Raw genomic sequence first — 27,732 nt, 5'->3', positions numbered from 1 at the left:
ACTGACAGCATACAGCAGCCTATCACAGTCGCGCACATAGTCATGCTCACCCATTGCACTAATACACACAATGTACTCTGTGATGGCTTTTGCTTTGTGCTTTGTCGACCACAAAGAACGATAAGTTGATAAAAATGACACTAAAGGCAATTCGATTCAAAATATGTGAAGCGGTGAACCAGTGATGACTGAAGCGCAAAGAAGCTAGTGGTCTCTGTAAACTAATTAGCAACTTGCTGATCACACTCTTTTACATCTTCCGTTTCCACCAGGACAAACCCGTCCCTGTTTCCCCATTTCGTTAAAAACAATCGTACAACAACCCCAAGTCACAGTTGATCCCCGCGACCCCGATCTGGTCGCCAGGGTCCGAACGATTCGTGATGTGACGACGTTCTCAGCAGCTGCGTCCCGGTTCGCAGCCCCGGCGCCGTTTCTGTCAGGAACAATAAGCCGCCTGCCGCTCACGCCACGACCCAAGCCTGTGGGCCTGCTAGTCACCGCTTGCAAGAACATCACAGCTTTTGAGCTGAGTCCATAAAAAAAATCCAATATTTATTGTTCAAAAAAATTGTACATCTAATGAAATCCAATAGATGTTTATATATATATATATATATATATATATACACACATTTATACAGATGCTGCCATACTTACAAACGAGGTTCCAGACGATCGTTAGTGAGTTGAAATTGTTTGTAAGTTGTTTCAGTGCTGTATTTTGTATGTCTAAGGTTTCTAGATGTATGTTTAAGGCTGTATACGTAACCTGTATTGTTTTGTACTAAAACAATAAACATTCTATCAGATAATATACTCTACAAAGTAAAATAAAGTTAAGTTTAACCTACTTTTAGAAGATAAGCCTCAACATTTAGGTGATTTCCCTCTCCGTGGTAAAAGGGGCCGAACTAAAGCGATCCAACCATTTTCTCAACCGCATCAAGCTTTCTTATTCCACTTTCATTTCAAATGAAACGGCACGACTCGTCTTTACACTTTTCACCAACCATATTGAATGGATGCATGAGATAATAAATAATGAAAAAGTCCAAATTCTTCGCGCTGGAGATACAGGATAGAATGTCTACACATTAACTCGAAAGAGGAAGCGGATTTCTTCTTGGGTGGATGATGGATGAGCTCTCACAGCGCCACATGCTGATAGAGGCGCAAAGAAGCACTACGGTACTGTCTTATACTCGGAAAAAGGTGCACAATACTAAATCTAACTCACAGCAATGTCTGGATATTTTTCGACATCCCGAAAAAAATATTCGTATCTACAGTTTTTCGTAACTTGAATGGTCGTAAGTAGGTGAGCGTCTGTATATAGTTTTATATATATATATATATATATATATACAAAAAAGCAAGATATACAATTTACTTCAATGCAGAAGTACTATCGAGAAATCTTTTGGCCTTGAAATCCTATTTTTAGGAACCTTATCTCTTTTGTTTGGTAAAGCTTCAATTTTTATCAATTTTTCTACTTCATCTAAACTATTAGCAATACTCCTATACAATATTTACTGCCTTATTTGCTGACTTTGCATTGCAATGTGCTTTTTTATTCTCACAACATAGCTTATATATTAGTTGAGAAATTCATCTAGTTTTTACGTTATATTTATATTTTAAATATTTTTTTAACTAGCAAAACGTGACTTAAATATACCTAGTTTTCTTTCAATGGCAAATATTATCCCACTGAACTCCTTTTGTATTCTGAATTTAAGGGCATGGCTGCTGTTAAAAAAACAAAGTCCCGTACATATATACATATAAAATAAAGAAGCATGTTACACATGCCTACGCAAATTTATTTGTTTGTATTCTACGCAGGTTTTATTTTATACTTCTATTAATAATAGTTGCCTATTTTCTACACCCTAAACAGTGACTAGGATCAATAAACTTGATCCCATCAGTGAGCTACTGTTTTGTGTGTCTGTGAGTATAGTTCTGTTTATGGAAGTCCAAATGATTCACTAAGTGTTGGAATTCCGGAAAAAACTTTTTTCTCCCCCTCCTTCTCTCCTTCTTTTTCATCTTTCATGTCACACTCACTTCTCTTGAAGAAGGATATATTTTAAAAAGCTTGATCCTCTCCATGCTTTGTCAGAGCCCTAATGAATCCCAGTCCTCTCGGGCAATATTTCAACTCCATCCATTCAGGGGGGAGAAGAGGGAGAGGAGAAAAAAATGGATTAAGATGAATCGGTGTGCCGCTATTACGCAGTACTGAACGGGTAAAAAGTTTAACGCTCGTCACTTTCCTGTGACCCCTACAAAATAAAGGGTTGAAGTCTGCTGGGAAGGCTTATGATTCAATTACAGCAGAACAGTTTAAAGTAAAGTATTTGCAGGTATGTCTGTATGTTTGTAGTACCAATTTAGTTTAGTTTTACCGAGTACAGAAGTGTATGAAATCGAACAGTACTATGTTTTGGTTCCAAAGAGTGTCTTTCCAAAATTTGACGGAGCTTGAGTAGGAGTGTAGGCAATTTTCCATGGACACTTGAAGGCCGCGTTATGATGTCATTCGTGATTGGCTGCGGGCAAACCGCCATAGGCATTGACATTCATAATATTCTTTTTGTATCAGCTGTAGTTTTATTATGTTTTATTTACAAATAAACACCACAATATTAAAACTACATTTATTCTTATTATTTACAAAAGTTTGAATTTTTGGCTTTAATTTTATTCAAAGGTTACCGATTCAATGGTTTTAAATGCATGATGTTCTCTTATTTTCGTTTCTTGACTTCTACCTTTCACCCCTTTTTTCAAATTTTGGGTGTAACTATTTAGATGTGTATATCGTCTGTCTGTCTGTCTGTCTGTTTGCATGAATGCAACAATACATATAATATTGATGGATTTACAAAACGAGTTTTTAAATGATGACATTTCAGGCAATGAACAAATAAAAACATACTCATACTATTATCACACAAAAGTGTGGTGATGAGATGAAACAGAATGCCTTTTCATATGTCATCTACATCCCTAGTGGTCTCGTGATTACACAGTGGTCTTATTATATTTACCATTATCAGTGTTTGAAATAACGTCTGCCCGGATGCCCGGAGCGTGCATCTTTTACGTCGGGAGTATAACTTACACAATGTTTCTGCCAGGGTGGCCGACAACTTTTTCAAGAAAAAAAAAAAAATCGTTTTTATTTTTGTTTTTTTCCATTCTTTTCAAATTAAACATTTGCTTTATACCGATTTCGAAATCTTCGTTCGGTTTGGAAATGTCGGAATTTTGGAAGAAATATTCAAAAGAAGCTAACAAAATTGATGACGCTACAAAACGTAAACGTACATTAAAAGCATAGTGGAAGAGGAGTTCACGTGGCTTGTAGCAGACGACGCAACGCAAACATTGCATGAATGAAGATGAGTAAATACAGGTACATACTGATGGCAGATGGAAAACAGCCATGTCATATTCATGCAATGAATGTATAAGTAGATTTATTATCACTTAATTTTAAAATTTTGTTCAGTTATATATTCTGATTATCAATCCCTAATACTTTGCAACAATGTTTTTTTTTTCTTTTGCGATTAGTCGTCTTATTGTGTTTCAAGTTGTGAAAAATGAGGCAGACAACTTTATGGCTGGGCAGGAAACTTTTCAGAGTTGTCTGCCCTGGTGTCCGCTAACTTTTTGTCACGGGTTTCAGACGCTGCTATTATCTTTATTATTGTTATTATTACCAATGTAATTATTGTGCTAAGCCGCAAGAATATAGTCGGACATAAAATTGGTCCTTGGTACAGAATAGGTTGGGGACCAGTGTTGTTATCAAAGACAATAAAGACCTAAACAATGAACACCTATGATTCCTTTTGGAATGGCCATTGAAGTAGCAGACTGTCATCATAATCTCACTTCTGGCTACAGGACAACATCACGCCAGTCGTTGGCGTCCTTTGACCTCGGCGGGGGCCTTGAGAGAATTTCTCAAAGCTGTATGTGTGCGTGTGGACAAAGGTGAGGTGTGAGTGATGACACCAAGGGATGTAATCCCACTGACATCTGCTTTTAATCTGTAACATGAAAAAGTCGCTCCCGTGACCCTCATAACAACCCCCGCTACAAGAAAAACCCATCCGTTGCTCCTTCACCCGGACCGTCGCTCTAAAATCAAACAGCGGATCGAGTTACCTCCACCGCAAAGTCGCAATCAAACGGACGTCAGGAGCGTTCTCATCCTCTGTGTTCAGGGGAGGAAGGGGGTTAAGAGTTTTGCAAAGAAGAGCGCTGCACAAAAAAAAGTTGCGTGACGCCGAAGGGAAGGCGGTGGGACTTTCCAGCGCCTGAAGACGCCTCAGTTGAAGTATTTATTCAGGAGTAATTGAGGGCAAAGCGGGCCAAAAAGCTTGGCGCGGGCGGATGAGCTCGCAGGGAGGATGTGGGTGATTGAAACATGGCCGCAATTTGTTTTAACTGGCTGTAGGAATAAGCATGGCAGAGCTCTTTAGGGCCTCGCTAGTTGTAAATCTCTAGCCTTTGCCGGAGTCTTGTCGGTTCGTAACCTTTCCTCTCACTCTTGATCTCCCTCTCACTCCCTTACGCCTCCCTGGGGTACGTTTAGCCAGGGAAATGGAGCTTTTCTTCCCTATATTTGACTTCCTCGTCACTGGCAAACTTTTTTTTTCCCTTTTTTTCCACTCGGCACACACATTCTCCTTGACCCGTGTTTTCGCAGGACCCCAAACAGTCGGCGTGGTGGGAGGACAAGGACACAACACAGAGATGCATTAGAGAAAATCACTTCCCCCCGTTTTCTGCCCACAAAAGGAAGTCGTGTAATTCGTCTGCTTTCTCTCCATCCTCTCCTGGATACACATGTAAATGCATTATCTTATAGCCTCACACAAAACATGTGTTGTTCTCACTCGCTCTGAGCGTGTATGTGGTGTGCCCGTTTTATTTATAGCGCTAGAATTAGAGCTTTGTTTTCGGTCAGTGTTAAAAGTGCAGTTCAAAGTCTGGCTCGGCTGCAAAGAATGAAATCTTACCCGATTGGCAGAAAGTTTAGCTCATTTTATGTATTATTTTCTTGTTCATTGAAATGAATACAAAAGGTATTGTTGGTATTGTTCCGGTAAAACATGGAACGATTGAAATGATCAACACAGGCCTAGAGCGCCCTCTTACGATTTACTTTGACAATAACATGAGAAATGATATACCGGTAATAACAATTTAAAACTCGGTGATTAAAATAATGTGTTAATAATTTCACATATAAGTTGCACCCCGGCAGAATTATGAAACAAAAGCGGCTTATACTCCGAAAAAGTATGGAAAATTGTTCTTTTTATCAAACAAAGCTTCGAATTGTGACAAAGTCTGTAAAAAATGGACTGTACTACTTCTTGAAACGAGGGGTGCAAGCCACCAGCTAGCTTGTGGGCTAACAGGCTGGTTCTGAATGATAATAATAAAGTGACTTACAGTTGCTAGAGTTCCAAGGATGACGATTCCATTAGCTTAATTGCTTCTTTCCGTAAAGAATGCAGGGTTCCCACGGATCCTTGAAAAGTCTTAAAAGGCATTAAATTCATTATTCTAAAAGGCCTTAATTGGCATTCAAATGTCTGAAATCCAATTTTTAAAAGAGTTAAAAATGTGAACGCATCAATGAGATTTATATTTGTTTGAACCAAAAATATGTTCAAGATTGTTGGTGGTAGGAATGAGTGGAGACGTGTTTTAAAGGATAGTAGGATGTTTGGACGCATTCTAAGGGATGGGCAGGACACCGTATGATGCCGCAGGGGTAAACCAATGAAGGCTGTCGGGCCCTGCTGTTGAACAGAAGAGTGATATGGCCGCTTTCTTGTGTCCCGTTACATCTGGAGGGACGAAACCATGACCGATTTAGGTGCCGAGGTGTCTAACTTGTTTGGGCATTTGGGTTGGGCATGGTCCCCAAATTTATTTATTTATTTATTTTTTTTTGTTGCTACTTTTTCCCCATTTGTGGTTGTTTTGCTGTTGGCCACCCCCCTTGAGGGATATGACCAGGGTAGATAGATAAAACGATTTAGTAACATTTATCATAACGGTACTGTCAAAACAGTAATGTAATTTCAGTCGGGCTTTTAAGAGCTGACACACGTCTTAGGTATTATGCCCAATACAAGTAGCAACTTCAGACAGAGACATTTACTTTGAACCATGGGAAAGTGTTCATTTAATGTTTTTCGCCATGGCTAAAAGTTGTGCCAGGTAATGTGTACGAGGCACCATGCATGGAGTGCGAGAAATATGTGTGTTTTTTCGTTTCGTTTGTTTCAATTTTTTTTTGTCAACTTGGTCTTAAATTTGTTTTTGAAAAGGCATTCAAAAAGTCTTACCGTCTTGAATTTAACTTTTCTTAAGCTGTTGGAACTTCAAGAAAATTCCCTACAAATTCACTGCACAAGAACAGTCCAATTTTCCATCATTTATGGCTAACCAACACATTAGTTGATTTAGCCAACCATATCGGATGCTATTAGCCTAGCAAGTATGGCTGGTAAACTTCCCATTCAGATACGGTATAAATCTGTCCTTTTCTTGACCGGTTTTGGCTTTGAGCTCGTCGGAACAATTTTGAAACTGCTTTGGAAAACGGTCGGCGTGAAAATGGTCGTATCAGGTACTTGTTGTGTTTGCGGAAAGTTTTCAAGGCAATTTGAAACTTGACGTTACCCACCTCATTCTCCCGAGATCTTGTTGAACAGGAACCAAACGCTGGCCCATCGGCTTTGTATTATGCGTCGTCACGTGACCGGTTTCTTTACTGAACTCATGAATTTTTGATGTTTTTGCTAGGAGGTGGTTTTCCTGTGTCTTCGCTAATGGTGGCCTTTAAATGACAACTCTCGCTAGTTGTCTTCAATTATTTACAAGTACAGTGTGTCTGTGACACACGCAAAATGGACAAAAAGAGTGATTAGCGTCGTGTTAACAAATCAATCTGCGGAATGACACTTTTGTACGTTCTACCAATTTCTGCTAGCCTTACTACTTTGTCTACTACCTGTATAAGTGCACTTCAAATACTTTAACAACTCCTTGTTTTTAAAATTTTCATATAGAGAATGTAGTAGTAATCCGAGTACTATCCCATTTCTATGATCCTACTTACTTTGTATATGACTATTCTACTATTACTTATACACAAATACTTCCTCACTTGTGACTACCTAAACTTAACTACAACTACTTTAGGAAATTAATTTAAATTTTTTCTACAAAAGACGTTTCTTTTTATACGAATGTTTTGTTAAAAAACAAAGATGTCATTTGTGAACAAACAGTCTAAATAAAGACTTCAACCACTACTACTACCACCAGCACAATACTCCAATAAATACTAACTGTACAAATACTACTTCTACTACTGCATTAACTGGACCAAAAGGTACACCTTCAAACATATTTATCACACAAGGTGCACTGGACTGTAAGACCTATCAAATATTTACTATTGTACCAAAAGAGACGTGAGTAAATGTTTAAAAATACATAAACTACATTATGAAATCTGGTTTCACCACTGAAATAAATTTATTTTGAAAGTCTTAAACACCACCAAGACCAGAGAGATGGTGGTGGACTTCAGGAGAACCAGAACTCACCCGGTTCCTGTAACCATCAAGGGAGAATGTGTAGAATTTGTCCAGACCTACAAATACCTGGGTGTGCAGCTGGACAACAAACTGGACTGGACTGCCAACACAGAAGCTCTATGTAGGAAAGGGCAAAGCCGACTTTACTTCCTCAGAAGGCTGGCCTCCTTCAACATCTGCAAAAAGCTCCTGAAAATATTCTATGAGACAGTAGTGGCAAGCGCCCTCTTCTATGCGGCAGCCTGTTGGGGAGGCAGCGTCAAGAAGAAGGATGCCTCTCGTCTCAATAAACTGGCTAGGAAAGCGAGCTCTGTTGTGGGCAAAGAGCTGGACAGCCTAACAACAGTAGCTGAGAGACGAGCACTGAAAAAGCTGAGGTCAATCATGGACAATCCATCGCATCCACTACACAGCATTATCTCCAGACAGAAGAGCAGTTTCAGCGACAGACTGCTGTCACTGTCTTGTACTACGGACAGACTGAAGAGATCTTTTCTTCCTCATGCCATGAGGCTCTTTAACTCCACCCGGCGGAGTAAAGGCCCACATTAAACCACACCACCTACATTGGATATTACCGAATCTTACTGCAATATGTATTCTGTGTAGCACTATTTAGTTACTCTATATAACACGCTACAGTGGGCATTTGCACGTCACACTGGGTATTTGTATATTGTATTCTTTTGGCTTTTTTATTGTACTGTTCTCAGCTCAGGGATGCTGCTGGAAATGTGAATTTCCCTTAGGGGATGAATAAAGTATCTATCTATCTATCTATCTATCTATATATTGTAAAATTTTCTTCTAAATATGCATTTCAACTTTATTTACTAAATTTTCCGGGACAGCGCACCAAATTACAATGCGCACAATTTTGGGCGAATTTTCGATTTTTACATGTGCCCAATAGTCAGTAAAATAAGGTACTTATTGTTGTACTATCATTTATTTTACTAATATTTCTATTACTGCTGTTGACCAGTATTGAGTAGTGTATGATATATATGGCAAGTACAACCTAGTGGTGCCCATCTATCTACAGGCTGTTTTTTTTGGGGTAGGGATTTCGAAACTATTTGGCCCCCTTGAACTTTGGGACCTTTTGCCACATTTCAGACTTCAAACATAAAGATATAAAACTGTAATTTCTTGTGAAGCATCAACAATAATTGGGACACAACCATGAAGTGGAACACATGTTATTGGATATTTTAAACCTTTTTAACAAAGAAGAAACGAAAAAGTGGGTGTTATTCAGCGCCTTTACTTTCAGTGAAGCAAACTCTGTCCAGAAGTTCAGTGAGGATCTCTGAAGGATTCAATGTTGATCTAAATGACTAATTATAATAAATGGAATCCACCTGTGTGTAATCAAGTCTCTGTATAAATGCACCTGCACTGTGATCGTCTGAGGTCTGCGCAGAGAGCATCACGAAGAACGAGGAATACACCAGGCAGGTCCGAGATACTGTTGTGGAGAAGTTTAAAGCTGGATTTGGATACAAAAAGATTTCCCAAGCTTAAAACATCCCAAGGAGCACTGTGCAAGCAATAATATTGAAATGGAAGGAATATCAGACTACTGCAAATCTACCAAGATCGGGCCATCCCCCTAAACTTTCTGCACATCCAAGGAGAAAACTGATCAGAGATGGAGCCAAGAGGCCTATGATCACTCTGGATGAACTGCAGAGGTCTACAGCTGAGGTGGGAGAATCTGTCCATAAGGCAACAATCAGTTGTATACTTCTTAAATCTGGCCTTTATGGAAGAGTGGCAAGAAGGAAGCCATTTCTTAAAGATATCCATAAAAACTGTCGTTTAAGGTTTGCCAGACAAGTGGAAGAAGGTGCTCTGGTCAGATGAGACCAAAATCAAACTCAAACAAAAAGCAAACATGGTGGTGGCAGCATCATGGTTTGGGCCTGCTTTTCTTCAGCAGGGACAGGGACGATGGTTATAATTGATAGGAAGATGGATGGAGCCAAATACAGGACCATTCTGGAAGAAAACCTGATGGAGTCCGCAAAAGACCTGAGACTGGGACGGAGATTTGTCTTCCGACAAGACAATGATCCAAAACATAAAGCACAAGCTACAATGGAATGGTTCACCAAAAACACATCAAGGTGTTAGAATGGCCAAGTCAAAGTCCAGACCTCAATCCAATTGAGAATCTGTGGAAAGAACTGAAAACTGCTGTTCACAAACGCTTTCCATCTAACCTCACTTAACTCGAGCTGTTTTGCAAGGAGGAATGGGCAAAAATATTAGTTTCTCGATATGCAAAACTGACCGAGACATACCCCAAGTGACTTGCAGCTGTAATCGCAGCAAAAGGTGGTGCTACAAAGTATTAACTCAATGGGGCTAAATCATTTTGCACACCCACTTTTTCGTTTTTTATTTGTTTAAAAAGTTTAAAATATATAATAAAGTGTGTTCCACTTCATGATTGTGTCCCACTTATTGTTGATGCTTCACAAGAAATGACAGTTTTATATCTTGATGTTTTAAGTCTGAAAAGTGGCAAAAGGCCACAAAGTTCAAGGGGCCAAATAGTTTCGCAAGCCACTGTACACATATAAATAGAAAAAAAGATGTCATATGAAGAAAAAAGACACATCAATATTTTAGTACTATATCTTTGGATCACTTCCTCCTAGCTGAGGTGTGAGTGGCGAACCGATGGCCACGAACACTTTCCGTGCTGCTGCATCCAGAAAAGTGTTTTTGGTCAGTACCGTAGGGTTTACACAGGGGGTGTGGGGGCAAAAGGTGTTAATGCTACACACTTTAAAGGGCTACAAGATGTCTTCACTTCTTGAGCGGCAGAGCGGGTAAAAGCTGGAACTAATCTGGTAGAGTGGAGCGACGGTGAAACTAATTGGTGAATGGATTCAGAACGCCCGGATGAATTGGTGAACACAGTGTGACTAAAAAAAAATATGGAGGGATTTATTTCTGGAATGTTTTGTCACAGTTTACAAATAAAGCCGCCTTCCGCTTCCTTGTTTTGATCCAGGAGTCTATTCTGAGGCCACTTATTTGCTGTTAGACTAATAAGATGCTAAAATAGATGTTAAATGTTCCTTTAAAGTGATTCAAACTAATGTTAACTTAGTTATCTACCAGATTGATGTATGTATAATGCGCACCCTTAATTTTTGATTGAAAATTACTATACAGTAGTAGTTTATTTTTATTTTTCTCCGCTCAAACTAAGCATTGCAAGTGACAAACTTTGTTGAATATGTGCTGCATGATTAAAATAATTTATTATTATTTATTAATAATTAATTTATTATTAATTCATTTACAACTAATAATCAAACAATATGGGTTTTTCAGGGCCGATTCTGATTATTCGTAATAAGAGGAGGTCGAGAACCCATTTTCATATGCTGTAATGCTTAAAAAATAGCATAAGACATTTTTAATAATACTAAAAGAAACAAAGAATAATTTCATAACTTGATAAAAATACTTGAATAGCTCTCTGAAACGTTTGGCTCCTCTTACGAATGAGATCCAAACAGAAAAAAAAATCCAATATATATACTGTTAAAAAAATTGTAAATCTAACGAAATCCAATATATAAAAATATATATCCATCCATCCCTTATCTGCACCGTTTATCCTCAGTAGGGTCCCGGGGGTGCTTGAGCCCATCCCAGCTGTCTTCGGGCAGGGGACACCCTAAACTGGTTGCCAGCCAGTCACAGGGCACACGGAGACGGACAACTCACTCGCTCATTCACACCTAGGGACAATTTGTCCAATTTACCTGATATGCATGTTTTTGGAATGTGGGAAGAAACCGGAGTGCCCGGAGGAAACCCACGCATGCACGGGGAGATCATGCAAACTCCTTACTGTCCTGCACACGCGGTAACCACTGCGCTGCTGGACTGCCCTTGAAAAAAAAAAATATATATATATACAGACTCTGCCCTACTTACGAACGTTCCGGACGGTCGTTCGTAAGTTGAATTGGTTCGTGAGTTGCTTCAGTGCTATATTTTGTATGGAATGTATGTTTAAAGTTTAATTAAGTATGTTTAAGGTTTATACAAGTATGTTTACAGTTTATTAAAGTATGTTTAAGGCTTGTATAACTAACCTGTATTGTTTTGTACTGAAAAATAAACATTTCATTAAATAATATGCTTTATAAAGATAACAAAAGTGAAGTCTAACTTACTTTTGGAAGACTGGCTTTAAGAGTTAGGCGACATCCTCGTCCGTGGTAGAAAGTGGCCGAAGAAAAGCGAGCTAAGAACACAATACCAAACAATCTTTTACAATTTAAAATGTATTTAATGTCCTTCAATGTAAAATGTATCAGATACACCAAGGAGTTGTTTCCCTCGTCTTGCTTTTTTTCGTTTATTTATATCTTTCAGGATGACTTTGTGTTGATTTATTATTTAACATTTGTCTCTAGTAGTGTGAATAAAAGTAGAGTGGTATTGAGATAAAATCTAATGCCTTTTTGTATATCATCTATAATCCCAGAGGTCTAGTGGTTAAGATTCAGCGCTCTCACTGCAACAACACTGGTTCGATTCCCGTGGCATCCAATTCTTTGCGATTGTGGTCGGCGATATTTTTTGACTGATTAATCATTGTAAAAATACTACTGTAAAACCTAATCATGACGCACACTCAGTTTTTGAGTTCTTTTTCAGGAAAAAATGTGAAAATAAATATGGGATTTACAAATTGAGTATTATTGTCCTACAAAGGCTGAATTTTTGACGTTTCCTTCCACTGAAAACCATTTCACTAGACTATTAATCCGAATTTCCTAAAATGATCCAAAAATAAACATAAAGCATGTTTTGTGCTCTGAGGTCATACTTGCAATGGTCATGAAAGAAAACGCATTTGCGAGCAAATCAATGTTAACAAGCATCGCGTGTTTATAAGAATTTGTTGCAGGAGGGGGGTAAAAAAAATGCAATAAAGTAGCAGAAGGCAATATTGCAAGCCGTGAGGGATACGCGTGGAACATGTCCAAGCGCTAATGTCACCTCCAGAGAGGTCGAGCGCAAATATTACACATGCTCCGGTACGGGAGCGCTGCTTTTACGACTGAGTACGTGTGATTAAAACCCAGTGGCGGAAATGACAGAACGGCCATTTTGGAGCTGCTCCCGAACATGCATGTACACAAACAAAAGTCGCACACTCGCTTACATGACGCCGGCTTGCACGGTCGAGGGAAGTAATGAAAACAAATGGCAGAGTTCTTCTCCCGCTGGGACCCGAGGAGGAACTTAGTCATCAAGCTAATTTTATTCTTGTCTGGCCCAGAGACTCCATTTCCTCTGGGTGTTTTTACAAACGCCGGGCTGCACCACGCCATGGCCCAGTGATGGATATGAGGGCCTGATGACCGGATGGCAGATGCTGGCCCTGTAACTCAAGCTCCAAACACTCACTGATGACCCCTTGTGCAGCACCCCCGTCCCTCGGCCGCCCCCACCTTACGACTTCACATAATCTTTACTCGCTACCATGCTGAGCAGCAATATACTAACAGGAATTTAGGCTAACAAAAATTGTAAACGGCGGCATACTTTTCGGATGACATTGACGTTTCGGCAACAATGATAAAGGCTGTTTTATTGATTGGCGGTTCACACAATTGACAATGAATGTTCCAGTCTTAAAATGTATATTTCATTTCATCAAGTGACGTAAAATGTGTCTTTATATTTGCAGATGACCTTTGGTGTGTCCGACAAAATGGAATCCGGCAAATGGGAAGGACTTAGGCTGAAGAGCTAGTGTATCTACAAGGTATTTCATTAATTCATATATATATATATATATATATATATATATAAAATATAAATTGATTATCATCGTTAGGTCAAGGTAATTTAACTTTAATTTTAAAGTGTATGGTTAAATTCTACATTTAGCAACAAGTCTTATATAAATTATTATTTCAAAAAGGTAAGTGTCTCAAGACAGGTATGTCCTGCTCACCGATTGGTTTTATTTTTTATTTTACAAAAGGAAACTCACAGCAAATCTTCACAAAGATAAATTACAGATTTAATAAATTCTGCTAAAATGATGCCTGATCTTATACACTATTCCCGGGTAAAATCGACCCAAAACATGCTTTACCCGAATTCACCATTGCTGATGAAAATTGCCAAAAACATGCCTGTAAGAAAAATTGGGGTAGGAAAACCCCCTCACCTTCAAATATGTCAAATGGTGAATGGTGAAGCTACCCAGGGACCCATGACAATCAGAAAAATGCAACATATTGAAAATCATTTATATATATTTGCTTGGGTGAAAATCACCCGGCGATAGTGCTCTATGGTACAAACACATTTCATATTAAAAGGCTAATTCAAAGACATTTTAGAGATGCTGCTGGTTCTGCCATGTTTCCAATCGTAAATTTCTACACTTATGTCCAAATTGAGTGTTAAAAGGATCTCGAAAACCAATGCACCATGCAAAAATCCACTTGAATGGGAGCCTGATCTCTCATTGCAAAATGTAGATTTTGAAAACAAAGGGCCGTTTTTAGTTAAAGTTTACAAAATGTTGAATGTAAAAACACATGCAGTTTTAAAATGTTGATTCCATTTATTAAAGCACATAATAAATCTAGGCCCTATGTGAAAATGTAATTGCACCCTTTGTGAAATCACAAAGTAACTGTGATTAACCCCTGTTTTGGAAAAGCTGAGTTCAATTCCAAAAGCCACACCCAACATTGATTGCCACCACCTGTGTTGAATCAAGAAATTACTTTAATTGAATCTGTTAGAAAATGTGAAGTAGGCTACCAAATCTAAAGCATACAATTGACATGCCACGGTCTAAAGAAATTCCAGAAGAATGTTGAAAAAAAAGTGAATGAAATCGAAAACGTCACAAAACCATTACCAAGGCTATAGGGCTCCAGTGAACCACTGTCAGTGCCATTATCCAAAAATGGAGAAAACCGGGAACAATGGCAAACTTTCCCAGGAGTGGTCGCCCAAATCCGATTACTCAAAGAGTGCATCGACGGCTCATCCGGGAGGTTACAAAAGAACCTCGTAGGAATGAATGGAATCAACATTTCAAAACTGGATTTTGTATTTTGTTGGGTTGTATCTGTGTGATATTAAAATTGTGAGTGATAACTATGCAAAAACCAGAGAAATCAGGAAGGGAGCAAATAACTTTTCATCGCACAGCAATTTGCAACTATAGCACCGGTGACCTCTAAGATGTGTGACATTCTGTATTTTCATCTACTTAGCGGTTTCTTCCTGAGATGTTTTATTTTTTTGGGTGCAAAACATTCTTCTCCTCATAGCGGTAGAACATTGCTCTTTTTCTGATACGCGTGTTGATTAATAATGAATACCAAATTCCAATCTTGTGCCAAGTTGTGGTTGAAAACAACGAGAAAGGGGGGGGTCATGTCACATTGCTTCATTGGGTTAGCGGGATTAGCCGGATCACTATTACATCTCCCCATCATCGCTCGCACCAAAGTCCCATTTTGCCACGAGCGCACAGATGGGAGCAGGGGACACTTGGGACGCGGCGCAAAGAAAGGCAAATGGCCTCTTGCTCCCACTCCTCCGTTAGCAGCCGCCACTCCGCCGCAGCCGGCATGGATTATTCAGTAAGCGCAGCCTTTTAGCCGCGGCCGTGGCCCGCACCGGCGACATTAAAGAACCTTATTGTTGTTGATTTGTTAGTACGCGACAACTTCCAGGAGAGGAGGCTGACATTAAAACGCAATTAATACGGCGAAGCGCGGCGGAAGGACGGCCTCCGCCGGGAGCCTCTTTCCCGCAATTGCGGCGGAAACACGGAAAAGATGGCTTTTAGTGTGATTCGCCTTCGTCTCCGCGGACGGATGACTGGCAGCTGGGAGCGAGGGGGTAAACAAATGCAGTTTATGATCAGCATAATCAATGTGACATCAGCCCAAGACGACAATGCTCAGCTGTTGTTTTCCTTTTTTCTTTGGAAAAAAGCGTGTTCCTTTTTGCGTTTTTCCCTGGCTTTTACCACCCGTCAAATGAAGCCTTAACATCATAGCGGGATATCAGCAGCACCCACTTTAAAAGCAATCCCGCATGCATTTAGATTGCGAGCTGACAGGTTGAGCGCCGGCCGGCCTTCCCCTTTTTGGCTTTATTACTGCCTCGTCCTTCTGTTTCTCCGCTCGGGCTCATCATAAAGCTAAGGAGTCGGCCTCGAGATTAAAGGTATCTCACATTACTCTCAACATGAAACGGCAGCTAAAGATGAATGATGCAAGCTGTAAACAAAAAAAGCATGCGAGCGTCGTGATATGGATTAAGGGAGGACGTGTATGAGAGAGGACTTTTTCCACTCTCCATGTTCAAAAGAGACTAATTGGGGAAATTAATAGCTTTCAGCTAGTATACACGACTGTGAAAAATGCCTCGGCCAACCTAAAGCTTTTCATGTAGTGCTGGGTTACTGTTGTGTTGCTGCTGTGTCACTGGCACGTTATTTTCATGTATTTAAAAGAAAAGAGAGGGGAACAGAAAGAAGCAGTGTTTTCAAATATTTATCAAATATACAGTAATTATTTAATCAACCACTAACTGTGCTAAATATTAGAAAGGCCTGTAATTGTCAACATTGGTAAACCCCAACCATGACGGACTGAACGTGGAAAAAAAGCACACGGTTTGATTTTTAAACAATTTAAACAGCCCCAAATAAGTGTTTGGTCAGTACCAAAAGTTCATCTCAAACTTTGTTGGCAATAATAGAGGGCAAACGTTTTCTGTAACTCTTCAGATGCTTTTCACACAGTTGCTGGTATTTTGTCCCATTCCTCCATGCAGATCTTCTCTAGAGCTGTGATGTCTTGGGGTGTTGTTGGGCAACAAAGTCTTCAAACTCCCACATGTTTTTCTGGGGTTTAGATCTGAAGACTTGCTAGGCCAATCCAGGACCTTGGAATGCTTCTTACGAAGCCACTCCTTTGTTGCCCTGGCTGTGTGTTTGGGATCATTGTGGTGCGGGAAGACCCAGCCAGGTCTCATTTTGTCCAATGGTCCTTACTGATGAAAAGAGGTTGTAATTCAAAATCTCTCGATACATGGCCCCTCTTCACACAGATCAGTCAGCCTGGTACCTTTGCAGAAAAACAGCCCCAAAGCACGATGTTTCCGCCTCCGTGATTCACAGTGGGTTTGATGTTCCTTGGATGCAATTCCGTATTCTTTCTCCTCAAAACACGAGACCCTGTCTTTTGACCAAAAAGTTCTATTTTGGTTTCATTTGACTATAGCACATTCTTACTAGTCCTTTTCTGGACCATCCAAATGCTTAAGCAAAACTACAAACAGGCCTAGATGTGTACTGGTTTAAGATCAGGTAATTGTGTCATTGTAATCCTGTGCAGTCCTTTGAGACATTTTTGTGATTAAGGGCTATATAGATAAATGTGACTTGACTTGACTAGAAGGGGACCGCGTCTGGCGGTGCTGGATTTGAGTCCCTCGAACGGCGCTTTGTGTTACTGATATTAGCCTCTGTGGTCCTAGGGCTTCGTAGGTAGTTTGCTAGGTCCCCCTGTGTCTTTCTGGGATTCTTTTCTCATTGTTCTTGTTACCATTTTGACACCGCAGGGTGAGATCTTACTTGGAGCCCCAGCTAGAGGGGGATTATCAGTTGTCTTGTATGTTTTCCATTTTATATTTGATTTCTTTACACCAAGTAATTTACCCATTATATATTCAATCATCCCAGCCTGGTGCTGGTCTAACATTTTGACTCTGTTTTACTTCCACCGCGCTTTTTCGTCTTGGCCATGGTATAGTTTTGAGTGTGACTGACTGAGGTTGTGGACAGGTGACTTTTATATGGATTTTGAGATTAAATGGGTATCATTATTACAGGTTACACCCCATGTATTTTGTAAATAAATTATCTAAAAATAAAACAATGCGATTTTCCTTTGGCCCCCAAATTTTGTGTCTTGTGGTTGAGGTTTACTCATGTTGACAATTACAAGCCTCTCTAATCTTTTCAATTTGGTGGTTGACTAAATACTGATTCACCCCACTACATAAATAAACAGAAGGAGTCATGAGATATAGATACATACATAGGCTCATAAAATATTTTTATCAATTGTGGTTTTAAGACTTGTTTCAAATACAAAAATAAATTGTGCTGCTTTTATTTTGGATTCTATATTCCATACACTGACACTCTGTATTGATAGATTGAGACTGTATGTTTTGTTCTGGAAAAATGACGCTTCTTCTTTATATTTAAGCTGATACATTTTTCATGGTGAGCTTTGCGCATAATTTTTAAGTGTTTAAACTATTAAACTGATTACATTTTAGTGTTGCGGTCCCTCATTTTAGTTTTGCATGTATATCCCCATACGTCAGTACATTTGGTCTGGTGTGGAAAAATATGTGTTATACAAATGCAGTAAAGCATTCTTATTAAGTGTTCCTTTGATTTCCTAATTATGGTTTGACACATTTCCGATTTTAGATATTATTTTTGTTTATACACGAATGTCTTTAGTTAATTATGGTACTTTTCCGTCACAATAGAGGGGCATGAATTTGAGTGCAAGTCAGATCTTTGCTTACCTACAAGAACGCAACATTTTACAGTAAATATTTGGCGGTCAAACAAACCCCGAATCGGCAATACATATGAAATATTCAAGCAAAAACACAAGTGGCCTTAAACTCCTTTTGTGTTTACCAAACATCTTTGGTTGCCCCCGTTGCCCTCAGTCCATTCAGCCGCCTCAAGGCTAAGTAGTGGAGGAAGGCGTCACTCATAAATAGGAGCCACTCAAACCTTTCATTCTTCCATTACGATAAGGGAAGAATAAATCATTGACGGTTGTTTCTTCGCTGTGCTAGGCGTGGAATAAAGATGACAACAATGTACAAAGGTAAGCTTGCTGTGCACTTCACAAAGAAGTGATTAATAATGGATCAGAAGGTTTTGAAGTGAGCAGCCTTGTCCGAGATGCCAACCAAACCTAAAGGCATATTCTATTCTATTCTAAAGAATATCCCACATACATTTTGGTCTTTAAAAGTGACCAGATTTTCAAGTGATGTGTTTACTGTAATTATTCACTATGAGTTGAGTTAAATGAAATCAACGCGATGCATATGAATAACCTATACTTTTTGTGGACAATATCTCTGTATTATTTGTATTTGCAACATCCTTTGCCTGGTAATCCTGAAAGGGGGATACCACTTGTGCGGTCCCTTCTCAAGGTTTCTTCATTTTCCTCATGTTGAGGTTTTTGAGTTTTTCCTTGCCCTCATGTTGTTTCCAGATCAGGGGATGGTGTAATAATAGTCTGAAATAATAGTCTGTGCAATAACCTGTGCAGCCCTTTGAGACTCTTTGTGATTAAGGGCTATACAAATAAACTTGACTTGACTTGACATTTTTTAAACTGTCCCGTTAACATTGTTTCAGTCAAATTTTCTAGCACGAATGGCATAAGATAACTACAGTAACCCCTGGGATGCAGTTTTCTTGCCCTTATTGTCTTTGTTAGCGCTACAAACCTTTTATCTTGTAAATTAGTAGGATCTTTGATATTAGCTTACTCTGAGGATATGTTTGCCCATCAAATACGTGAATTGACAATCTTGTATTTTTGTACTCTTTATTCAAATTGAATCTAAATGTTAATCTTTGAAATGGAATGATGCTTTATTTTCCTCATAGGTTTTAGATCAGGGGATGGTATTATAATAGTATGTGGTCAGTGCAGCCCTTTGAGACGTCTTGTGATTAATACAAATTAAGGAAAGGGGTTCTTTTTGCTGTTAAGTCGGTGCCCCCCAAATATCTGTCACCAAATAGTAGCACATTACTCCGAAAGTAAGTATCTATTTACAAATGACGGTATACAGTATACTAGCATGGAGGCCACCCCTTATAATTGCTTTAAAATAACAATAAAATAAAAAAATAGAAGGAAATGTGTCTACCAACATGTGGAAGCAGTGTACTCTCCATATTTCTTGGCTTGTACTATATTGAGAACTTTCAAACAACAAACCGAGACACTCCATAGGCATTTTATCTCTTGACTCGAAAGCACCAGGCATGGTGTATGGCAAAAATAATTTTACAAATAAGACTGAAATTCAGCACACCTACCATACATTCTGTGTTTATGTTTGCAATTCTTGATTCTTTAGTCAGTCAATTGGAGCCTTTTATTGACTGTGTTATAAATGGTCAAAATCAAAACATGATGACTTCAGTGACTTTTACCACTACTTAAGGGTGAGTCAAGCAGTTAAAAAGACAACTTATCTTCAAGAATTTTTTCTAATCCAACAAAGGTCTTTATTTGCCCCTGTCCATTAACTGAATGAGGTGTTGGTTGTATCCAATCCAGGTGTCATGGTAGCAACATAATTTTTACAAGAAAAGAAGAAGAAAAACAGTCTATCATTTAAAGAGGGCCTGTTGGGGTTTATCTCGGCCGGCGTACTTTGAAGCACTTGATCCTCGCTCATGTCTGCCATTTGGGGCTCATTGTGTCATGGGGGAGGTCACTGGGAGGGCAGCATCACCGGCTGCTGCTGTTGCTGCCGCCGCTCCTTTTCCCTACGCCCATACAGTCATAATATGGCGTCTGCTCTGCATATTTTCTGGGATGGATGCGTTGAAACATAGGGGAAGACATCTCACCATGGGAAATAAATAAACAGGTGTCCCTATGTCCGCTCCCTGGAAAAACAATTTAACCAATCAGAATCCGTAGGGAAGTCTGAGGAAAAAGACTCAAGGGCAATTCCACAAACAGACACTTCTCTCCCAGAAAAGAAGAAACACTAGCAATTTCATTTTTGAATTTCTAACTTTCAAGTTTCTGTTCAGATAACAACCATACAAGAACAATTGTAACAAGACTTCAAGTGTTCTATTGCCTCAATCAATTGAAACATAAAAAAGTACCGTATGTCCATGCAATTTACAGAGGATAGCCCTCTGTGTGCTTACTTTGTATTTCTTGATAATTGTATGCTTCATTTCCCCTGGTATTTTTTTTTTTTTTGCGGCTCAAAAACCCTGCTTCCTCGTCCGGTCACGCCAATCTCTTGCCACTCTGCTTCGCTGCTTTGTAGGCCGCTGGGTCTTGTTGACATAGCAGTCCGTGGCTAATAAACACTCCCGAGTGGTCGTAGCACCGAGCGCTTGATATCTGGATTATCGCATATCCAGCAAAAAAAACTTCGATCGTATATTAATCTGCAGTTTGAGCCGACTTTGTGCGCCGTCAAAACTGAGTCGAAGACTGGGTCTTATGGCCGAAGTGTAAAAAACTGGAGCGAGCCGATGTAGCCGCAGCCAAATAGGGGCGCCGCCATCTTGATATTTTCTTTAGTCTGCAAATGAATGAGTCACAACATTAGCTTTTCTGCTGGCTTTGATCTCTTTGATCTCAGTAGCAGTTCCCTCTGCAAACTGCAAACAAATTTTATCACATTGTAAAGGTACATAAAGTAAGGAGGGGTCGGCCTATTCTGGATGTCAACCACCAATTGTGTAAGTTCTCCTTCTTAGTACAAGGTGACCAAAACATTATATTCTGTATTCATCCTACCAAAGGTCGTACTCCCAGTCCTCTTCCACATCATCAAAGTGCTCTCTAAGAAACTTCAAATGGGCCTGGACTCTGGACTAGTTTAAGCAGGGTCTGACACTGCAGGATTTGAGTCCCGGGCAGCATAGTGTGTTTCTGCCTTTGTTACGTTTGTCCCCTAGCTCTTAACAGGTCTTCACCAGCTCTCCCCTGGGTGGTTCTTGGGTTTTTGTACAAAGTTCTTGTGCTCATCTTGAGAGGGAGATTAGTGATCTTGTAACTCTCTCATTTTCTAATAAATACCTCTACTGTGGATTTTTTTTCGCACCAAGCTTTCCTGTTGCAGATTCAGTCTTCCTAGTCTGATGCATTTAGTTTGTAGTGTTTGTTGACAGCTCCATGGTCTTGTCCATAGTTTTCTAATTCTGTCACACAATGTTAAGGTATACCAATGACAATTACAGACCTCTTTGATCTTTTTAAGTGGGGAATCTTGCATACTTGGCGGTTGCAGAAATACATGCATCCCCCACCGTATCTATAGTGTACAATACCTTAAACAATGATGCCATATTAGAATCTAATGACTTATTGTATCCTTTTAGTCTGGACACAATTTTGAGTTGTGACTCTAAACAAGTTTAAGAAAGAAATCTCCACATTAACACGAGGCGATAGTTTCTATGAGGTGGGTCGTGCATCCTTGATTAGAAAACTGCACTGCCGTAGAGAACCCTCAGTTCAAAAAAATGAATGCAGATGCTGCGGTCCATCTTTAGGTATCAGCCATTACAACAGGAGTGATCAATCGCCCTCTCAGAACTAACCCCTCCTCCTCACATCATCTCCACTTACTCCTCCAGGTCATCGGCGTGTCGTCAGCTGGCCCGAGCATATGTCCAACAATGCCGTCTGTCTGTCTGTCAGTCTCTGTGTTGGTCCCTACCCCCACCCAAAAAGCACTTGTGTCGCCGGCCCTGTCGCCCTTGTCGGCCGGCGGCCAGCGTAAACATGTAGAGACCACTTGATATGTTTGTACGGGGATTTGGAGATGAACATTAGCGTGTTTGGAGAGCGCAACATCTGGTGAGGGGGAAAAGGTTACAGTGGAAGGATACCACCGGAGCCCGAGCCCTGTGTAGAATTCCTTCCATCCGATAAATCAAGACACCGAGCCACTGGGAGAGAGGGGAAGAAAAGCGATGTGTCTTTAACTCAAGGTTGCCTGGAAGTGGAAGGGCGGGTGTTAAAAAAGCCGGTTCACTGAAAATGTCCATCTCTCTTTTGGGAGTTCTGCTTGTTGAGGTCTTTGAGTGATGTCACTGCTGGGATTTTGACCACTAACAATTATTGGAAGACTTCTTTCAAAAGTCTAATGTGGACAAAATGGTTCAGAAAAAAAAGGAAAGCTAGGGGAGTGAGATGACTAACTTTCTATATGGCTGGAAAGCAAACCGTGAATTGTCTGTTGATCACAAGTCTCTCACCTTTGTTGCCTGACATGTCTGCATATGGCATTCATTTTCCTAGATAATTGCTCCACGTTTCTTGTTTCAAGTTCTCGTATATTTTATTGGTGATTTGAAGGGGAAAAAAACTGTTTCTTTTAGAGGGCTTAAGACGATGTATGACATACCGTAAATTCCGGACTATAGAGCGCACCTGATTATAAGCCGCACCCACTACATTTCGGGAGGAAAACCGATTTTGTACATACACAAGCCGCACCTGTATATTAACCGCATGCGCCCACATTGAAAAAACGCAATATAAACACAAAATTACCCCTTACCCTATGCAGTTCAAAAAACACAGCCGGCAAAATGAACGGAAAATGATACCGGTACTTACGATTTAATGCTGACCTGCAGAGTCCAGGTGCCCGTGAAAGTAATCCAAGGAAAAAAGTGTATATTTCCAAAGGTAAGGGTGGGAAAAATATATATCCACTATTGTCGGCCGCGTCCACAAACACGTCTCACCTCTACTCCACTTCTCGTCAGCCCGCGTTTGCCCCGCCCCTTCTTTCTCATTTGCTCGTACAAAACATATCAGAATAAGTTTCTAAAATAAATAAATTACAAAAATATACAGTTGCAAATACATATTATACATGGTTACACATATTTACAAAGAAAGACGGTACACCGAGAGAGTTTTCAAAGCTTTAATAATAATAATATAACTTTCATCCCAAACCGTGCCTGTGAAGGGTAGCAGAACGCTACTAGCAACACGCTTGCAACACAATATACAGCTCTGTTAAAAAACATACCTTCCTTGTAGTAAGCACGGTAAATCGCCCTCATCTTCCTCCTTATAACTGACGACATCAAAGTCGTCTTCCTTCATTACGGGAAAGAGGCTTTGTCATGTAGACGTCTTCCCACTCTCCCAATTCAAAAACGCGCTAGCAACACGCTCGCAAGGTAAGTTCTATATCGGACTGCTCGATTGCGTTTAGCTTGAAAGTTGCATCATGTGCATTTCTTTTTGCAATTTGCGTGGTATGGATATATCTACGCTAATTTAATTTGTGCAGAAGTTAAGAAGTTGCAGTCTAAATCTTACTTTTTGTACTCGAGCGCCGCTGGCAGCCGTTAATTACACAAATTGGCTGCATCACTGAATAAGCCGCGGGGTTGAAAGTTCGGGGAAAAAAGTAGCGGCTTATAGACCGTAATTTACGGTATTTGTATCATACTACTAATTTTGTATCCTGACCCTGCAGTGTATTGTGATATCACAAATATTATAATTACCTGAATATCATCACCTGGCAGTACAAGTTATTACATTATGATCTTGGGATATAAGAGACAATATTAATTCTATATAAACATTTTTTGAATTGGTACCCTAGTAATCTACCACACTTTTTGAGTTTGAAAAAAGTTAATATGATTTGTAATTTTTCTTAAATATTTTTTGATGAATGATTTTGCCCTATATGTTGACATTTTTAATGATTGAAATTAGAAGTGGAAGGAGTAAGTAGGAATTTACCTAGTGGGGTAGGGGAGCTATATATATATATATATATACTGGACTGTCTCAGAAAATTAGAATATTGTGATAAAGTTCTTTATTTTCTGTAATGCAATTAAAAAAACAAAAATGTCATACATTCTGGATTCATTACACATCAACTGAACTATTTCAAGCCTTTTATTATTTGAATATTGCTGATTTTGGCTTACGGCTGAAAAAAACTCAAAAATCCTATCTCAAAATATTAGAATACTTCCTCAGACCAAGTAAAAAAATAATGTTATAACAGCAAAACTAAATCAAACATTTGAAAATGTCCATTGATGCACTCAGTACTTGGTTGGGAATCCTTTTGCACGGATTACTGCATCAATCCGGCGTGGCATGGAGGCAATCAGCCTGTGGCATTGCTGAGGTGTTATTGATGCCCAGGATGCTTCGATAGCGGCCTTCAGCTCATTTGCATTTGTAGGTCTGGTGTCTTTCATCTTCTTCTTAACTATACCCCACAAATTCTCGATGGGGTTCAGGTCAGGGGAATTAGCAGGCCAATCAAGGACAGTGATGCCATGGTCAGTGCACCAGTTACTGGTGGTTTTGGCACTGTGGGCAGGTGCCAGATCATGCTGGAAAATGAAATCCTCATCTCCATAGAGCTTTTCAGCAGATGGAAGCATGTAGTGCTCTAAAATCTCTTGGTACACAGTTGCATTTACTCTGGACTTGATGAAATACAGTGGACCAACACCAGCAGCTGACATGGCTCCCCAAACCATTGCTGACTGTGGGAACTTCACACTGGATTTCAAGCAACTTGGATTTTGCTCCTCTCCACCCTTTCTCCAGACTCTGGCGCCTTGACTTCCAAATGAAACGCAAAACTTGCTTTCGTCTGAAAAGAGGACTTTGGACCACTCTGCAACTGTCCAGTGCTTCTTCTCCATAGCCCAAGTCAGACGCTTCTTCCGTTGTCTTGAGTTCAGAAGTGGCTTGACCATGGGAATACGGCTATTGTAGCCCATTTCCTGGACACGTCTGTGAACTGTGGCTTTTGATACCTGGACTCCAGCTTCAGCCCACTGTCTTTGAAGCTCCCCCAAATTCTGGAAGCGTCTCTTCTTCACAATTTTGTTAAGGCTGCGGTCATCTCTCTTGGTTGTGCAGCGTTTCCGGCCACATTTTTCCCTTCCAACAGACTTTTTGTTGATATGCTTTGAAACTGCACTCTGTGAACAGCCTGCTCTTTGAGAAATTTCTTTTTGTGTCTTACCCTCCTGATGGAGGGTATCAATGATGGTCCTCTGGACAGCAGACAGATCAGCAGTCTTCCCCATACTTGTGATTTAGTTTACTGAACCAAGCTGAGTGTTTTTAAGGCTCAGGAAACCCTCACAAGGTGTTTCGTGTTAATTAGATGATTCAGGTGATTAGTTGAATAGCCTACTTGTATACTTTTTCATGATATTCTAATATTTTGAGATAGGATTTTTGAGTTTTCTTAAGCTGTAAGCCAAATTCAGCAATATTCAAATAATAAAAGGCTTGAAAGAGTTCAGTTGATGTGTAATGAATCCAGAATGTATGACATTTTTGTTTTTTTAATTGCATTACAGAAAATAAAGAACTTTATCACAATATTCTAATTTTCTGAGACAGTCCAGTATATACTCACACAGACACACACAAAAGATTAATTTTGTGCTCCGTGGATTATTATCGGTCCGGGAACCATTTGTGACGACGTCAGGAGAGAATTTAATAGCAAGGCGGCAGGTCTGGCCGCCTGCTATGGCTAGGCTAACAACCCTAACAACAAGCTACCTTTGGCAAGCCTGTATTCCACCAACGCCGGATACATACCTCACGAATTGGATGACCTGGAGCTGCAGCTCGTGGGAAACCGCTACAATTGGGTCAGTTGTATTTTAATTATTGTGGAAACATGGCTCCATCTGAGTAGCGCTGATGCTAGCGTGCAGCTAGTCAGCCGCTCTCTAAATTGCTTTTCTTGCTCCAAAGGAGAGAAGCCCTACAATTGTGTTTCACTTTGGTCTGATGACAATCAATTCAACTGCATTTCTGTGTTTTATATTGTAGATCTACAGATATTTTTTTTTTTTACAATCATATACTCTGTAATGATGTCATCTCAAGGTATGCTTGACCCTTAGGTGTTTTTCACTTAGGATTTTCACTTTTCGCCGAGGATTCCGGTACACATTAACCAAAAAAACTGACGGTTCTCCATATTGGAAAAGTGCCTGGAACGCTACTTAGACCCACACAATATAACAATCCTCCTCGTCACGCTGAGGCAGCGATGACTAAAACTCACGTCAGGGGACGTAAGCTTTTCTCGGGCGTCCGAGGAGATGAAGCTGTCAGAGAAAATGCCGTCAACGCCAACACCCAAGTATCAAGGGCATGGGTCGTGCTCCTCCTCCGTGCTGCAGTGTCCTCTGTCGCTTAATTACGCTGCGCTACGCTGCTATTGTCAAGAATTTGACGCGGCAGCACTGTCGGCCAAGTTTTGACACGGTGCCCCGAAGACTGCGCTGCTTCATACCGTGTCGACTCTTTGCAGGGACAAACTTGCTGATGCTAGTGGGGTAGGGGGTCTTTCTCCACGGTTCCTTATGGAAACATTTGTTGGCCTGGAGAGGGATGGACGCTGCCAGACTGTACTTGCCCAAGACACACACCACAGTAAATGGTTCCCCTACGACCCTGGTGGGTCCAACCCCGGTTCTGACAATTGAACTCAACTTAGAAGACAGGGTGCTGTCACGGTTACCCAAACACAATATATTGAGTTTTGTCTTAGTTTAAAAAAAGAAAGTTTTGGGCCTACCTCTGCTTAAAATCAACAATTCAATCAAACAAAGAACATTGACCATTACTGTTTGGCTTTATTGGCTGATAGATTAATATGTTGTTCACACAACAGTGATAAGGTTTTGCCTGACATTTATTGACCCAAGTGACGTTATAGAAACATTGTATTCCATAATGACAGATTTTGAAAATATAAATTTCCTAAATAATTCTTAATTTGCGGGACGATTTAGGTAATGGACAAACTAAAACGATATAAAGTAATTTCATTCTTGTGCAGTTCACTTTTCTTGATGCTCTCTACCTCAAGGTTTCTTCATTTTGAGTTTTTCTTTGCCCTCATGTAGATTTTAGATCAGGGGATGGTGTCATGGTAGTCGATAGTCCGTAAAGGCTTTAGAGACTTCTTATGAGTAAGGGCTATACAAATAAACATGACTCGACTTCACTTTTTTATATTTTGCTGCTGTTCATGATCGATTCAACTCAAGATCCAGACCATTAAACAAGAGTCGCACGTGTTTTAAAATAATAAGCGGTAAACCAAAGGTTCTCATAATATTAAAAATATTTGTTGGACATGCCCGAAAAATACTCGAGTATTTGTACTTGGTTACAACCGACCGCTG

The 27,732-nt window shown here is 39.9% G+C and overlaps 1 protein-coding gene across 6 annotated transcripts in view; it reads left to right on the top strand.

The window, feature by feature from the left end:
• The window catches only part of LOC148350073 (uncharacterized), a 407,697-nt gene that overhangs the window by 66,367 nt on the left and 313,598 nt on the right, over positions 1-27,732 (top strand). For all 6 annotated transcript variants that reach the window (XR_015847080.1, XM_088319758.1, XM_088319757.1 and 3 more), the window contains one exon: positions 13,387-13,464. The gene's annotated coding sequence lies outside the window, so the exon portion shown is untranslated. The remainder of the gene's footprint in view (positions 1-13,386; positions 13,465-27,732) is intronic.

The sequence above is a fragment of the Urocampus carinirostris genome, chromosome 16, assembly GCF_059441175.1.
Source record: "Urocampus carinirostris isolate Australia breed hairy pipefish chromosome 16, RoL_Ucar_1.0, whole genome shotgun sequence".
Classification (NCBI taxonomy): Eukaryota; Metazoa; Chordata; class Actinopteri; order Syngnathiformes; family Syngnathidae; genus Urocampus; species Urocampus carinirostris.
This window is presented reverse-complemented; position numbering and strand designations above follow the sequence as displayed.